This window comes from Pinus tabuliformis, chromosome 8, assembly GCF_031772625.1.
Source record: "Pinus tabuliformis cultivar Carrire ecotype Pingquan chromosome 8, CPIR1, whole genome shotgun sequence".
Lineage (NCBI taxonomy): Eukaryota > Viridiplantae > Streptophyta > Pinopsida > Pinales > Pinaceae > Pinus > Pinus tabuliformis.
In genome coordinates, this window is record NC_142294.1 from 1,706,460,540 (window position 1) to 1,706,479,011 (window position 18,472).

Here is an 18,472-nt window from a genome sequence, read left to right on the forward strand (position 1 = left end):
CTCATTGCCCTGAGCTGGCCCTGACTAGCCTGCCAACACTATCATAAGGCCTAAGGTGCCCTTAATGATGAAGTGTAGGCCTAATTTTAGACCTTTTAATCCATCTTTTGGAGGAGCTATAGACTAAAAGTCCTCTATCTAATAGCGAAGGCTATTAGATATAGGACTTTTAGTTTCTAGATCCTCCAAAATATGGATTGAAATGTCTGAAATTAGGCCTCGACTTCATGATTAAGGGCACCTTACGCCTTATGATAGTGTTGGCAGGTTAGTCAGGGCCAGCTCAGGGCAGTGAGTGTCATGGGACATAAAGGATGAGGGAGATGACTTGAATAAATGCATTCACTACTAAACTCAACCTAAGTAGAGATCCGCTATCCTAGTTGTTAGAAGTATTCATTACCAAGTGTACTAAAAATAGTTGCAACAAAGCATTAACATCTGAGGTTACATATGGCATGCCAAAAAATGGCTTCAACCACAAGGTTGAGCAAATCCCAGGTAAATCTTTCAACAAAGTGTGGGCGTGAGTCTTGGTGGCATTTTAGCCAAATCACATGCATACAATTGTCTTCTATTGAAAATTACACCTTAAAGAAGAAACTATAGTTTTTGGCTTATGTCTGTGTGATGTCGATTTTAATCCACAAATTTCACCCCTAGAAGAACCAGTCCGAGGAATGAAAAATAAATTGCAAAACCTTAAACTATGAGTAGAGAGGCATGTTTCTTCAATTGATGATTCTATTTATTTACAGAAAAATCCATGAATGACCTTGATGAAGCATCCATGCAAAATTCATGACAATGTTACATATTGCAAGCCTTCTTTTACATTAATCTTTTTGCTTGGAAAGATTTCAATTAGAAATTAGTTCCATTATATGATTCAAGGTACACAAATTCTCTTTGCTTCTCACTATGGTTTTAATTCTGTATAAATATAAATTAGTTCCATTATATGATTCAAGGTACATGAAATCTCTTTGCTTCTCGCTGTGGTTTTAATTCTGCATAAATATTCCAGGATGTTTTAGTATGGCTAGTCCACGAATTTGTCTTTTTCCAACAGAAAGAGATCCTAAAAGTTGACAACTTTTACTATGTACAAAACATGCATTGATATATAGACCATTTCAGTGCCTAGAATGAGTGATGAATGCCAGTTTAAATGTAACTTGCAATCTCCACCTCATTATTTCAGTATTAGATATTCTTTGGAAAAAATATCGAAGTATTTTTACCTCTAATACAGGTGTTGGAGAATTGACATTCAGCAATGGATATGGTATCAAATTATTCAAGGATATCAAATTTCAGTATATGTATTGTAATATACCCAAGTTTCCACTTTGTAGATGCCTCAGATTTAACACATTCGTTGATTCAACAATTTGTTGAGGGTACTAATTTTTGCTCTGACACTTTTGCAAAAGGAGAAAGAGTAGTTGTTAGAGAGGAAAAACATGGTTTCGTTTTGGCCAAGATGAATCCCCTACTTGGTTGAATCATAAATGAAAGCTTATGAATCTTGGGGAGATTATTTCTTATTTGGGTAGGTCCTTCGGTAAATAGTTTTTTAGTTGTTGATTATTGGAGATGGATAATAGCAAAGTTTTAAAAAAGAAAAATTCAAGCTTGGAGTAATATTGACCTACTTCCTTCCAAGAAGATTGCAATTGTTGATAAATTTCTAGCAGTGGGTCAGATTGGTTTCTATGTTTTTTCTTCTCAAGTAGCCTATAAAATGCTAGAACAGGTACTTCAAAAAATTCCGCCTTTCTTTCTTCTCAAGTAGCCGATAAAATGTTGGAAAAGGTACTCCAAAAATTTTATTGGGCAAGCAAGGTGGGGTAAAAAAGATTGATACGATGTCTCTGAGTTTTTTGTAATTGCACATTACCAAGTGATCAAGGGGGATTGGACATCCCCAACATTAGTAAACACATGATTTCCATTGTCCTTTTGATTTGTGTAACATCTCTACAAAATTTCCATTTTTTGGGAATTTTGTCAGTCGTTGATATACTTTGTGCCTGTAAAGATTTCCAATGTTTTTGGACATTTATGTGTGTAAATTTCTTTTTAAATTTAACCTCCTTGCTACATGCTTTAGAAGATATATAGAAACTCAAATTTTGATTGTATTTCACTTTCCATATTATTCACTTTTTCATTGGCTTCCACACTCCCACTTCTATCAATGTTCCTTTACACTTCTCGGTGCAATTTCTAGTTTTAAAATCAATTCCTATATATGCAATTTCAATGACTACCATAACTCTCACATAATTCTCTAAAGGGTTCTAGCTCAATGGGAGAGCATCTGATTTATAAGAAGGAGGTTGGTGGTTCGATTCCACCATGTCCTAATATGAATTAATTAATGATATTGTAGTTTATTTTTAATTAAATACTTTTAATATTGGTTTATTTCAATGGTGAGATATTTTCTAGATTCATTATTTTATTATCTCTAATGAGACAAAAGTGATGTTTTTAATATCTTTGAATGTAATTTTCTATTATCTCTAGAGAGATAATAGTTAGGATCAAAGATATTGTCTCTTTGAAGATAATATGTCTTTAATCCCAACTATTGTCTCTAAAGAGACAAAAATGAAATTGTCTCTGGAGAGACAAAAATGCTTGAGTTATATATTGTCTTTATAAAGACAATATGTTCAGACAATAAACAAGTTTTCTTTTGTCTCAAGCTAAGACAATTTACTCGGAAATTGTCTTAAATATTATCTTAAAGCCCCCTTTGTATTGTAGTGTGTCCATACTATTAACACTAGGATCGATAGGAACCAAACCCATCAAATCTGCAGAACTCTAGATGAGGGTGTAGCATAGTAGGTATGCATCCGGGCATGTGCGGGTCTACCTGAAGGGCCACCTGCTCATTAGCTCCGAAACATATCACACATGCCCAGAAATAACCAATACAATCTTCTTCATCACTAGAACATCAAGTGTATGGATCATGAACATGAAATGACCAAGTGAAAGGGAAATCATGAGATCCTCCACTCAATCGAAGGCGCCAAATAGAATGGAAGCTGCAACTGAAATACACCACCCTCTAGGCCGTTATTCTGGAATAAATGAGCTGATGTCAATAGAATAGGGCCCTTGATATAGGAGGCCATGAGGATCCTCAATGAAAGCATGAGGGAAAATAGTAATGTGATTGATGGACTGACACCAGGGAAAATGGGGAAAAATGAGACTAAGGGAAAAACATATGACTACCCTTGTCAGAGCATAAAGTGCATGGTTTACGTGGCAGCAACTCACTCAACTCCGAAGGGGATGGGGACAATATGTCTCTAGGCCAAAAATGCGTAACATGGGATGAATGATATGAAAACATAGTTGTAATATTGTGACATCGTATGATGGGACATTAAAGAGACTCCAAGAATGAAAGGGTGACTCATTGCAGATGCTCTGAACAAGGGTGACTCTATGATGCTGCCACATAGACTAGGCTCGGTGGGGACCATGAAAACATGAGTAAATGATGGTTTCTCATCAAAAAAGTCGACATATATTATGACAAGTATTAAGAGGAGGTGGAACTGAAAGTGCAAGTGTCACTTTACGATGAAATTTGATTTTTAGAGGCGATGAAGTGACCCTTCTTAGGAAAATGGTTTCCGAGTGAAGTGTCAAATCATCAAAAATGGAGAAAGACCCATTATAAAAATCGATGAGAGATTTCCAATGGTGTTGATGGTTAATCAAACAAAGATATGATTTGGTTGTAATGCGTGACATAAAAATTGTGGGTTTTCCTATAAAAGGGTGTTTTCCCTTCAATTTGAGAGGAGGAGAAGGCCCTAAATCTTGTGAAGATCATGGCAGACAAACTAACCATACAAATTTCAAGCAAGTGGACTTACTTGTCTAAATATGGCCTTAATGCTTCTTGGAATGATGGTTCCTCATGAAGATTCAAGGGAAGAGGAAATGAGAATGAACTACTAAAGGAGGTCTAGAATCATCCTCAACCATGAAGTCAAACATGGGGACTATGTGGACATAGAGTAAAATATTTGAAGATATGTTATCAAACATCTATGATATGTGATGTGCATATTGCTCATTGGAGAGGCCAGTAGGACAAACTATCTAAGGAATGATAAGATAATCGACTGTACCTACATCTAGTGGGGATCTAGGCCAAGACTTAACTGAGAAGATGGCTAGGGAAAAACTATCATTCCCAAAGCATGGGATATTGATATCATATGCAAAGGTGGGAATAGTGTTGATGAACCTAGGTATTGCACTAAGAATTCTGCAACTCCCAGGGCTACCAGCTTTACTTATCAACTCGAGGTTTATATAAACTTGGAGGTGATTGTGTTATATACATAATTAGAAGTGAAGATACTACGTTTTTTCACTACTCATGTGGCAAGAGACCCCATGGGTTCCAAGCTAGACTTCTATAGGGTTAGAATAATCTTAATTTTGATGGAAGGAGAGAAAAACTAGTGTAGGGGAGAGTTATTCTACTGCAAAATTCAGGAAAGCAACATGAAATCCTCAATCACACCATAACTTAATTAACCATGAAAATAGTTATTCCTTAATAGAGTTGGAAATTAACACTAACCTCTGCTACTATCTGAGTTTCAGAGGAAAAAAGCATCAAAACTAGGCTAAGAGATAGACAATAGAAACTAGGCTAAGTTTGTGTATAAGCGGAAGAATGGTCAGATATCAAAATGGTGAAAAGACGATGTGAGGGAGAAACAATGCATAAATACTATTGGATCAGGTAGGTGAAGGGTAAATGAATAGTTGAGATCAGAAAGTAGGAAGGTATGTAGGTAATGGGCAGACATGGTGGACTAACAGGATGGACGAATGGGATTATATCGTGGAGGCGATTAGCAGATGAATGGCAGAGATCGGCCAAGCCAATTGGAAATCGGGTGAAGCGACAACCATTGGATCAAGAGACAAATTGATGATGGAGAGTTCAAGGTGATAAAGTGAGCGGGTGATGTGACAACCATCAGATCTGGTAGGGCAGATTGACGATGGAGATTGAAGTGTAAAAAGAAACCTGTCGAAATGAAGATTGGTTTTGGAGGGCGGTAAGTTGTATCTCACGCACCCTCAAAGCTGTAAATGGTTTTGTAAAATTTTGCGTGATTAGCCTCCCTGATCGACACGTAGCATGGGGAAACCACCCATATCACGTGCCCTAAGCCTCATAACAGTCGGACAGAAATCCACGCGATATCGCGTGATGGTCGTCGGATTTAGCAAGGCAGATCTACGATGGGGATGTAACCGAAGAGGTTGGTGAGCAGGTGCATGATAGCAATCGTATCTGACAAAGCAGACTGACAATGGGGATTTAAAGAGAAAAAAAGTCAAACATGAAAAGTGGATTTGAGCGGTGATTGGACGATTTGCCTTGTGAAAGGCGTTTTACTGGTAAAACAATTTAAACATGAATTATCAGCTCTTGCGCAATCATTTCGGGCTAAAGGAGAATGACAGTATGAGTGAGGTCTTAGGCAGAGGGTGAAGGGACAGATAACTAGGAAATGAGTGAATGATCATGAAACGAATGAAGCAATGATATGATGAACCACATGATTGCATTAAATGACAAACCCTATGAAAACCAAAAGCCTATGTTTTTGGGGTTGTTGTAGGGTTTCTTCCTCACATCATGGTTTGAGAGGGACAAGGTGAGGTGAGACACTTGTGAGCATCCTCATGGACCTTTTATTTGCTAACCTACTGATTAAAGGAAAGCATAAATGGAACAAACTGAAACACAACTACTCTGTTCTACCCTGCTGTAATGGATAGCAACTATTCAAGAAAATGAAGAGGAAACAGGAAACTAATTATGTTAATGAGCAAGAAACTAGAAATAGATGTTGAGCCACTGTAATGAAAATACATCTATTTAACCAAATGAACAATCAAAACATGCATCTATGCTACTGTTGTAATGAAAATGAACTGCTTAAGTTAATGAACAGGAAGCATGAATCTATACTGTTGTTGTAATGAGAATGCATCTCATTAAACAAATGGACAAAAAAGAAGGGACCTATGCTACCTAACAATACAATAAAGAGGAGCTTTGGCTACTACGATTGGGCCCTAACCCAAGAGTTTCAACCCTTTGAGTTAACTTAGTGTTCGCTCAAATCAAAACTCAACTTCATTATCAAATAACATTGTATTACATCAAACTATTACAAGTCAAAAGGTTTGAATACTTGCTAACTTATTGATTGATTATTGGTTAACTGCCTAAAAAAATTGACGTCCCAAGCCTCTCTATTTATACATCTAAAGTTTCAATGACTTCCCTCAAAGTTAGGGAGGTACAACTCCCAACTTAATGGTAACTTGTCCTTTCACTTTCACTAGCTTGGCTGCCTTTTAGTAGGGAGTTTGCTTGTACTTCCACTTTCTTTGTTTTCTTTTAGTACTCCTGACTTGGTTGTGTGTACTTTTAGTTGATGGAGGGGTATACGAATGTATGGGCAGTAAATGAGGAGGATTTACCTTCTGTAACTCCTCCCCCTTGTCTCATTCGAGCTTTTACCAAGGTGATTTACCATACTTCCTTGCTTTTACCTTTTATCCCTACACTTCCCTTGCTTTTATCCTTTATCCATGAATTTCCCTTGATTTTATCCTTTATTCCTCCATTACATGCACTTTTGACCACAAAGCAAAATATCAAACTCTAACTCAACTCATAAGCAAAATATAATCAAAAGTATGTAGTAAGTTGTTAGAATAGTTGGTTTGGCTAAGCTAGGACGTGAATTAATGCACCCTACTCAAAGTTTTTCTCATCCTTTGAGAAACTTAGTGGCTCTGGTAGCCTCGCTGACATCTCATGCTTCTGTTGTGGTCTTTTCTTCTTGTTTATAGCAGCTTGCTTCCCTTTATCCTTCTCTCCACTGATATTCTTTGGTCTTCAAGCTATGTGGTAGTGTGTTATTTGTTTTAGCAGGGATGTATATTATCATTTCTTTAGCATCCTAAACCGAACCTCATAATGTGTGCTTGCTTGCCCTTGGATGGTAATATATCTATGTGTTAGTTGAGGATTACTTGCAATTAGATGTTGATTAGGGCCATGGGGTTTGATTGTTTAACCACTTCTCTCTCCTTGAGGCCACATCGCTCTTTTGTTTCTTGTTGCTTTTTTTTTGTTTCAATGCTAGAAGGCTATTGGTTCTCCTACTTTCAACCAGTCTCCAAACACTTTGGAAGATTTCGATGGGCATGATTCGTGACCCGTCAGTGTCTTACCTAACCTTGCCATCACTCTGGAAGGACAAACAGTGCATGTCGAGGTAGAAATTGTTGACGCTCTCATTTATAATATTGTACTCGTCTGAAGCTGCAACCATGCCATGCATGCCATGGCCTCCTCTTTATTTCGTGTGATTTGTTTTCCCCATCAAGGGAATATTTTCATTGTCGACCAACTATCTTTCCTTGCCTCTTCCTCAGATGGAATTGTTCTATATGTCAAGCACACTGGTGCTCCCTATTAGAGTGTGGGGGTAGGCCTTTTCAAAGATTCTACCTTGATTGGAATTTTTCCACTACCAACTCTCCATGCTGCCTCTGTCAACATGATCTCAGTCAAATCTGATCCTTGGGTCATACCTTCACCCAATCTTGTTGATACCTGGGGCATGGTTATGCATTTAGTCCCGCCATAGTCAATTACATGGAAATTGTTTCGGCTTCAAGTTCTACATCCTCTAATTCTTTTATGTCGAAAACCTGTCTCGATACGTACTCTCAATCCTCGTGGCTTGGCACTTTGTAATCACTGAATCCCTTAGCTGAGACCTCCCATGCTGATGAAGGTATCATGGAAGTCATGTCTCTCAAGGAACCACCTTGGATCGATACTCATCATCGCTCCTCATTCCTGCCTCGTCCGGCGGTCATGTATATGTGTCTTGAGAAGTTTTCTTCTCAATCACTTATTGACGTGTTAGTTTATCTTGAAATGGCCAAGTTCTTTCAATTGAGGGCTCCTTTATCCCTTGATGGATTGAAGATTTTTCATCCTACCTGAGTTTTCGTCAATTTTCCTCTTACTCGTAACCCTCCCTCACCCAAGGGGCATGGGGGCAAATCCTTATATGAGTTCTACTCTATTATTTAGCCGAGTCGATACTTACCCATCATGTCAATGATAAAGCTCCATTTTTAATTCGCGTTGATTGATTACCCGAGTCTCAGCATGGACTCCCTCAAGAAGTACTATTCTTAGGTCATCTTGCATAGCTAGTTGTGTACATTAGTGTGTCATTCATTTTTTTGCAGCATGGTTTTGCATGTTAGTTTTCAAACAACTTTCCTGTTTACTATGCTTTTCTTGCTTTGCAAATGTCTGCAACTCCTCACATTGGTTTTGTTAATAGTGCTTTCTATAGTACCTAGAACCTATCATCTGCGACAAGGGCTATTTATGACCCTAATGGTGAGTTGATTGACCTTCAAGGTATCTATCTAGGTCACACAACTAACAACATTGTTGAGTACAATGCGGTCATCAAAATGTTGTTAGAAGCCATTGGTCTTGACATTAGAGAGTTGGTTGCCAACCTGGATTCACATCTTGTCATCCTTCAACTCAACGGGAAATATTCTGTTAGAAACCCTCAAATATTGAGAATGTATCTCTGTATCCATCTATTGGAAAGACATTTTTATTACATTACATATCATCATTTTCCAATATGAATGAATACATTGACAGATGCATTAGCTAATCATGTGTTGGATAAACATTTACGAAACATGTGAAAAGATAAAACAAACCATTTGCACCATAGTAGACAAGAAAATACATCATATATATATATATATATATACATATATATGGTGATAATGTTTGATACATGAAAACCCTAAAAAATAATATGTGTGTACAAAATAACATCAACAACTAACAGGCCTAATATATCTGTGGTAGGTACACCTCAAAAAATGTAGGTACTAGACATAGGAACTAATCAACATGGTGATCATGGTAGCATGATATGGCTCGTGCAACACATGTCAATAATTGGTGGATCCAATCCGAGACTCCCACAGTGTGTCTCTGGTACTAATGAGGAATGTCTCCTACTCGAGCATACTTTGGGATGACACGAGTCAAACCCTCAAGGATCCTCGTGATCTACTCCTCATTGTCACTCCCTTGCTGATAAGGAGTGACAACATCAATAGGGCGAGGGATGCGCCTAGCTATTAGGGACATCCCAACAGGCCACTCTGGTCCAACATCTACATTAAAAAGAGAAATTTTATCAGCACATATATACCAAAAACAATTAAAAAATATGAAAATTCAAAAGTTGATTTTTACCTTCATCGTCGAAATCCTCCCTCTGGTAAGGGCATATATGGATCTCCATGGAAGTTGGTGCCACTATATGGCTAGTCCTCCACGACAAACTTCTATCATTGTAGCCATGAAGAGAATCCAGGTCAATATGACATGTGTTGAGCCCCAGTGATCCTGGGCATCAAACGACTCCAATGGGCCATCCGTGGATTGCTTGGTGTAGGAGGATCTATCTCAGTCATCTGATACTGGAGAAATGGTACCTATTCCAAGAAGAAGGCCACAAGCATAGATCCAAAGCAAAATTGCTTAAGATTCCCCACCTTAGCTTTAGACAGCTGGCGCTTTATGTTGATCTTCATGGCCCTGGCCTAGTTGAAGATCGTAGGAGCTGTACATTTGATTGCATAAATGAAATTTGACTTGTTGGTCTCATGTTCCACCTGAGACCCTGCCACTCTATTGATGGTCAACAGAAGCAATCTCAATGTCAGATCCTAAACCCTGGAAATCTCTATCTTCCCACTTTTGGATTTTAGTGCCTCAGGGCAGTGTTTAGCAAGCAATGAAGATATGCTTGCCCCAATTGGTTGTGACCCATACAAGTTCACTAGTTCCCCTTGGTAGGATAGTCCAGTGATCAAGTATATATCTGAAGTATCCAACTCCAACTCCTAGTCACCAACGACAAATATCTCTCGATTAATGTCCCAAAGACTAATCAGGTACCAAAGCAACTCAGGTTGGGCCTGTATCCCTGGCATGAGAAATAATTTTAGGAGCCCGCAAACCCTCAAAGCTTCTATTCAATTTGGATAATTCATTTCTTGAGTGTCAACATCCCCATGTTCCCAATGCTTCCAGTCCACCGTTTTCAACGATTCTTTCGTGTAAAAGCCATTAATTTGAGTTAAAAATCATGCTTCGCCCATAAAATTTGAGTTTTAACAGTGATGTTTTGAGGAAATAGGGTTTTTTCATATTAATAGTGTCGACACACCGGTTTCAAAAACAATTATGCTGATGGCGCGACTGGTTTTGTTAATCACCCTCGGCCGACACGATTTCGTGCCCGAAAGTTGCACCGACCGCGGACGATTTTTTCTTTACAAAACCCCCTCAAAAAACTAAAAAATGGTTAAAAACAAAAATAAAGGACATGAAAATGGAGCTCAGGGCTTTGGCTTTTACCTATAACTGGTGGCTCGGCGATTGACCTCCCAGATCACCCACAATCTACTCTGGATGAATTAGGGAAAAAGTTAGTAAAAAGTTTTCACAGCAAGGTAAAATGGTAAATGGTAAACATATATTTACTTTTCTCCTTTTTATTCATTTTTTCATGAAAATATGAGGTTCTTGTAAATATTTTAAACTATTTTGCCTCAAGAACTAGATAATACACTTTACCTTTTTATGCAGCGACAGGTGATGGATGTTCGATGATGGTGACGAGTCAAATTTCAGCTCTTTTCTCAACTCGTTAAGCTCGTATGAAAATATTACTGAGTGTTTTTCCCTTTTGAGTAGTAAAAGAAAATAAAATGGGGGGTCTGCTTTCAAGCTCTTTTCCGACCCCTTAAAAGCGAGAATATGGTCGAGCCCTTGTCGTTTCAAACTTGCTAATGGATGAAAAACATTGTTTGCGTAGTATAAGTTTACCCCTTTTTCGAGCTGGGAGGCACTATTTACGAAAAAGGTACTCCTTGACAGAAATGGTCAGGTGGTTCTCTCAAGTATTGTTTTCTACATTTTCGGGCACGAGAGACACAAATGTACGAAAAGGGACTATGTAGAGTTTTCTTTTACATGTCTTTTTCAAACTCTCTAAACATGAAAAAGTTACTGAGTTACACCTTTGTTGGACTTGTTAAACTATTAAATGACATCAGATTCGTCATCATGATGAACATGAGCTTCTCCTTCCTAGGGCTTGTTAAACTTAGTAGGTCAGATTCATCTGAAGGATGAACTTACAGTGCAAGAATATGCTATCCCCTTCAAGCTTGTGATTAAAAAAATAATTGGGGTACCTGCCAAGGATAGTTGGGGGGGGGGAGGAATTTGGAAATCTATCAGTTGTGTCAATAACTCACTCTTGAACATGACACTTTCTAGTTCGTGTCGAGTTGAGATATCCTCATTTGTATCATTGAACTTCTTGGGTTTATGCCATTCATTTTTTCCTTCAATTTGATCTCTACCACATCATCATGACCACCGGTCCCATGGATCCAAAAGCTGCCAAGCTTCCAGTTGTGTCGCCGATATGTTCAAGAGTTGTCCTTCTGCAGTTACACTTACCTCTGATTCTCTGTATCATCCAAAATCATTTCCCATCCTTTTCTCTCATGTCGATGATGTGGGAAACATTATGGCCCTCCTTCGACACAATCGCTTTCCATCGACTTCAATTCATTATCCAGGAAGTGACCGAGGGACTCCCCTCTAGTACCTTAGAGCTTGCATTCCCTAATGGCAAGTTCTTCGCACATGATGACAAGTTCACATCATTGACATTCGATCGAGTGATTTCACAGGTGTTCAACTTCAATTCCTCTATTCACATTCCATGGATTGTGCTAATAGTACCTTGAGGACCATTGTCATTATTGGTGGTTTTTATTGCGCTTGTTAACAATTTACATCATTTACTAGTAATCAAGCGGCTTTCTAGCATGTTCGAAATCAACACATATATTCACATGTTAGAATTTTTACTTTGATCAAGTCGTGTCGTAGCGCAAGACCTTAGACTCAAATAAAAAAAAGTCTAGGTTGCAAGGTGATGCGACATGATTATGTTGACATGGATGTCTCTTTCAGATGGATGGATGTGACCATACCATGAGTTATCATATGTGATCCTTCTCATTATTGGATGGCTACGACCATACCATGGTTTCATTATGATCCTCTTTGACGGATGGCTGCAACCGTACCTCGATATCTTTAAATGATATTTTTCTGGATGGCTACATCCATGCCACAATTCATGTATCATTTGACAGATTTCTCAATTATGTATATGTATATGTACTTTCTTGCAGGCTTTCGGATGGCAGACTACGGTTCCCTGCACTAATTTATAAAGTGTTTCATCCCTCACTCTAGTTCAGCCTTCACGCTTTAGGGGGCATCTGTTACATAGAATTTTTAATTTTTCCCCGTTTCTTGATTCTCGAGGACCTCTATAGTGAACCCCACATGATTTTCCTTCATGAAGAAACTCTGATTGTGTCCCTCTTCATGAGTAGATCAATTTCCTTTTGCACCATTTGTCCTGAAACTTATGTTTTGCCCAGTTTACAAGACCAACGCTAATAAACATTGTCTCCGCTATGCCAATGTGTAGAGATTTGCACTATCCATAGCACCAACCGGAGCGACGGAGCAGTGTTCTAGTCGCATCGGCCCTGTTATGGAAAGTTTTTTAAATTAAGAGCCAAAGCTTCCAGCTCTAGAAGCTTCATAATGGAAGTCTAATAAATGGTTTGGCCGGATGGGGTTGAGGATGTCAGTTTCGGCTCATTTCCCCTATAATGATGGAACTACCTCAAGGGATAATATCTTCTCCCATGACAACAGGATCCTTATCCCATCCATTCATCCCATATAAACCTCCCTGCTTCCCAAGCATAAGCTAGTGTTGAAGTGTCGATATTGGTGTGCTAGTGCTATTGTTAGGATATTCCGACACATAGGAAATAGTTAAGTGTAACTTGGTCTAGTATAGAGTTAGGTAAAGTGTGTTTCTTTACTATGTACATTTGTAACTTATAATCCGACAGTCACGATATGTAGTGATCCCACGGTTCATTCTCTCCTTGGTATTACCGACACTTGATCCGTCGCTTAACACCTGATTGGTCCATCATCTCTATTTAAAGAGCATGGAGGGTCATTTGTAGGTTAATCATCCATGAGAGAATCTTATGTAAATTTTCATTCTTTTATTAATAAATTGCCTGAAGTGACCGCGTTGGCTCAGGGCGTGGACTGTTTCCCTCTCTGAGGGTTTTAACCATGTCAAAAGTACTGGTGTATTGATATGTGATTTGTTTGTGAGCGGTTTCCTTTGGTGTTCTGTCTGAGGAACTTACCCTGTAAATTTCTACATGGTATCAAAGCTATTTGAGGGCTACGTCTGTTGGTGATCCAAATCTGAAGCCGGTAGAACTGCATCCAACTGTCATTTCCTAGATCTATTGTTTCTGACTACTTTCGGGCTGATAGGACTGCTCTATTGTGTTGGGAGCATCTGTTCTAGTGAGGAACCTGTTTCGTTTCATGCGGAAAGGTTTCCGGTAGCCCTAGCTATGTCATTTTTAAGATCTAGAGGTATACAATGTTTATTTGCAGTTTACAGTTATTTTCTCTCTGTTTATTTCGATTTCGGTTTATTTAGCCTTTTTGAATACCAATCTATACCTTTCATTTCTGTGTATGATCTTTGCCCCGTGACTCTGTGTGATCTGGGAAAATCAGAAATAGAAAGGAAGGATTTTTCTCATGCGTATGCTCTTTTCCGCTGCGCCTTAGTGTGATCTCAGAAAATCAGAAACACTGAGGAAAATATTTAGTTTCTGGCTAAAGCTAACTTTGAGCCGCAAGGTTCATTTTTTTTGTATGTCCGTGTTGGGTTTTGTGTTTCTTGTTTTGTAGGGAAAAAGAGCTTTCTCAAAGCAAGCACGCAACCCAAAGCTTCAACCCCCCCCCTCTCTCTCTCAAACTTTTTGTTTAGCTCACTTGGTCCAAAGCTAATTTATGAGAGTAGAGGTCTTGTGTTCAAGTCTCCTTTTTATGAGGGCGGATTTTTCATTTCCGCACTTCGTCGACATCTTCATCAAATTTTCTTCAAAACTCCATAACTTCTTCATCCGAAAGCCGTTTTCAGAGCCTTTTTTTTAACCAGCCTAATTTTTCGACATCTTTCCATTGGAACACTTATTTTCAACATCTATAGCTTCAGCTTCTGTTAAAATGAAAATTCCATGCCAAGTTATTCTTGACAACACCAACTACTTTCAATGGTGGTCCTATATTGTGGATTTACTTAGAAGGAAAGGTCTCTACAGAATAGCCTCAGGCCAGGAAACCAAACCAAAAGATGAAGATAAGGAAGCTAAATGGGAAAATATGCAAGATCAAGCACGTGGGTTGATAGGGATGTCTATTTCTCCAGATATTATATTCCATATTGCAGAACTTGATACTCTTGAAGAAGTAATGAAACAGATCACTAAATTTTTTGGAATTAAAAATGAACTTAAAGCCCATCAACTCGAAAATGAGTTGCTTACATTAGACCCCAATAATTTTTCTTGCATTGGAGATTTTTTGTCCAAGTTCAAGACCCTTAGACTTCTCTTGGAAGGTGTTAAGGATAAGAAAGAATATAGTAGCCTTATCTATTCCATTCTTACTAAGTTGGGACTAGCCTATTTTGTGTGTGTTTCCACCTTCCATTCTACAAGAGAAGCCTTCATTTCTCAAGGACAAGCCTACAAGTCTCCTTTCTTTGATTCCTTTCGTGATTCTTTAATAAGAGAACAAGAAAAACTCTTACACCTTGGTCTTCTTAATCTTGGAAACTCTTCTAAGAAAGCGTTAGCCACCCAACATCAACCAAATTCAAATAATCCTAAGAAGTTGTATCCTAAAAGGAATGGTCCTAAACCAAACAAGGGTCCTAAGCAATTTCAACCTCAAAATGAAAAATCATTTCAACAAAATTATAAGACAAATAAAAACAAAGGGAAGAAGACTGATAGACATTGCAACTTTTGTAATCCAGATGGACACTTAGAATCCAAATGCTTTAAGAAGATGGAAGCCTTGGAAGCAGCAATGAAGAAGCATAATATCCATTTGGAGCACTCTTCAACTTCAACTTCATCTTCAGGAATGGCACTTTCTGCATGTGGTTGTCAAGCATCTCGGTCTGGCTATGCACTAAATGTATCTTCTTCTTCTCATTCTCATGAGTGGCTCATTGATTCTGGAGCTTCTTATCACATGGCAAAAAAAAAAGCAACGTTTTCTTTTTTAAATGATTGTAACACCAAAAATATATATGTTGGTGATGATAGATCTCTTAGTGTTGTAGGGACTAGAACTGTTCATATAGACAATGGTCAATTTAATGATGTATTATGTGTCCCAACCTTATCCTGCAACCTTCTATCTGTATATCAAATAACTCATTTAGGTGAAGGTAAAATCATTGAATTTTCACCTCACGATGTTGTAATTAAGGACCTAAGAGATCCTACACAGATTTTAGCTACTGGCATTACTGATGATTCTACAAGGTTGTATACGTTTGAAAACTTTGGGTCATCAAATCTTCCCTCGGTATTTGTTGCTCATAATAATGAAGTGATCAAACTTTGGCATGAGCGATTTGGTCACTTAAACTATCGCTCTCTTCACAATCTATGTAAATAAAATATGGTGACAGGTCTTCCAATGGTATCTTGCAGAGATGGTGTTTGTTCCGGATGTGTACTCGGAAAACATCATCGAGATAGTTTTGGAAAACATACCCCTTGGCATGCCTCAGCCCCTTTACAGCTCATGCATAGTGATATATGTGTTCCACTTCCAATTGTTTCATTCTCTGGCTACAAGTATTTCTTAACTTTCATTGATGATTTCTCCAGATGCACTTGGGTATACTTCTTAAAACTCAAGAGTGAAGTATTTAACATGTTCTAGGCCTTTAAGGCCTTTGTTGAAAAACAATCTCGACATCAAATTCTTAAGCTAAGATCTGATAATGGCGGAGAATACAAAAAAATCATCAAGTTTTGCACTGAGAATGGAATTCAAATGCAACATACTGTTCCATATACTCCACAACAAAATGGTGTAGCTGAAAGGAAGAATCGCACCTTAAAGGAAATGGCTAATTGTATGCTTCAATCTAAAGGACTTAGTCTTAATTATTGGGCAGAAGAAATTGACTGTGCAAATTACGTAATAAGTCACACTCCTACTAAGGTTTTAAAGAATATCACTCCAGAAGAAGCATGGAGCTTAATTAAACCAGATGTAAGTCACTTTCATGTTTTTGGAAGTGAAGCATGGGCCCATATTCTCGATGAGAAACATAAAGCTTTAGAACCTAAGAGTGAAAAATGCATTTTTGTTGGATATTCTGAAGATGTCAAAGGATATAGACTTATTCCACTTAAGTCCAAAAATGTTATCATTAGAAGAGATGTAAAGTTTGCTGAAAATATATCGGCCTACGAGCCTAGTTCGGTGGATGTGCCACCTCTCCCTATATCTTCTACATTTGAAAATATTTCTTCTTCAGATGATGAAAGCAAGGATGAAAATCCTCCCCCACCTTCTCAGGATCCTCCTTCAGCTCCTCAGCTTCCAAAATGGGTCCGTGCTAGTCGGGATGCAGCAGATGATCTTGTCGGTGATCCTACAAATCAGCGACGTACATGTTCTCAGTTTGATAGAGCCTCTTCATTATTGGCTCAAGTTTTAGTGAATTATGATCCTGACACCTTTGTAGAAGCTTCAGGCCATCCAAATTGGGAAGAAGCTATGAATGAAGAATATCATTCATTTTTGGCAAATGATACATGGGATCTTGTTCCTCTACCAAAGGGATGAAAACTTGTTAGATGCAAAAGGGTTTACAGAACCATGTATGGACCAGATGGGAAAGTTGATAAACATAAAGCTCGTCTTGTTGCCAAGGGTTTTTCACAAGTTGAAGGCATTGACTATACTGAAACCTTCTCCCCTGTTGCCAAAATGAACTCTATCCGCCTTGTTCTTTCCCTTGCTGCCTCTTTCAAATGGGAAGTCCATCGGATGTATGTTAAATCCGCCTTCTTGCATGGGGACTTGCATGAAGAAATCTATATGGAACAAACTATTGGCTTTATACAAATAGAATCCAGCCTTGTATGTCGGCTTAAGAAATCCATATATGGTCTCAAGCAAGCTCCTCGAGCTTGGTATGCCAAAATGGATAACTTTCTTTTAGAAAATGGAATTTTTAGGTGTCATTCCGACAATACTGTCTACACCAAGAAAGTGGGCAAGTCTCTTATCATTATTTTTCTTTATGTTGAAGATCATATCCTAACTGGTAGTGATCCAAACCTTATAAACCATGTGAAGACTAGCCTTAAAAGGAAGTTTGAAATGACAGACTTAGGACACTTACATTATTTTCTTAGTCTTCAATTCTTGCAATCCAAGGAAGGTATTTCCCTTTCCCAGTCCACGTATGCCTGTGATATTCTATGCCATTTTTACATGGAAGACTGTAAGCCATCCCCTTCTCCCTTTCTGTCTGGAGTCAAACTTTCAGTCACTTGTACTTCTCCTGAACTTGATGCTACCTTATACCATCAACTTGTAGGAAAAATTTTGTATCTAACCCATACTCGTCCTAACCTTTCCTTTTGTTATTGGCCTTGTTGCTCGATTTATGCAAAACCCACGTGAAAGTCATTGGAAAGCAGCTAAAAGAATACTTCGTTATGTTCGAGGTACAGTTCAGTTTGGGATTCATTACAGCGCTGAAGCATCTCCTCTATTGGTTGGTTTCACTAATTCCGATTGGGCTGGTGACCCTGATGATCGGAAGTCTACTGTAGGTTATGTGTTCACTCTTGGTTCAGGACCTATTACATGGGCTTGCAAGAAACAAGGTTTCATTTATCTTTCTTCAACAGAAGCAGAGTATCGTGGTGCCATAGAAGCTAGTAAGGAAGCCTTGTGGCTTCGTCAGATCCTGTTAGAGTTTGGCTTTCAACAGCAACATCTGACTACACTTTGGTGTGATAATCAAAGTGCCATTCAACTATGCAAAGATCCCGTCCAACATCAACGCAAAAAACACATTGACAACAAACTATGCAAAGATCTCGTCCAACATCAGAAAGCTCATTCACAACCATGTTCTTGAAGTGCAATATTTTTCAACAGATGATCAAGTTGCAGACATCTTTACAAAGGCTCTCATAGAGGCGAAGTTCACTAAACTTCGATTTACGCTTGGAGTTTAGGAAGTCGTCACTAGGGGGGGATAGGATCTAGTGCCTCCTTCCTTCTTCT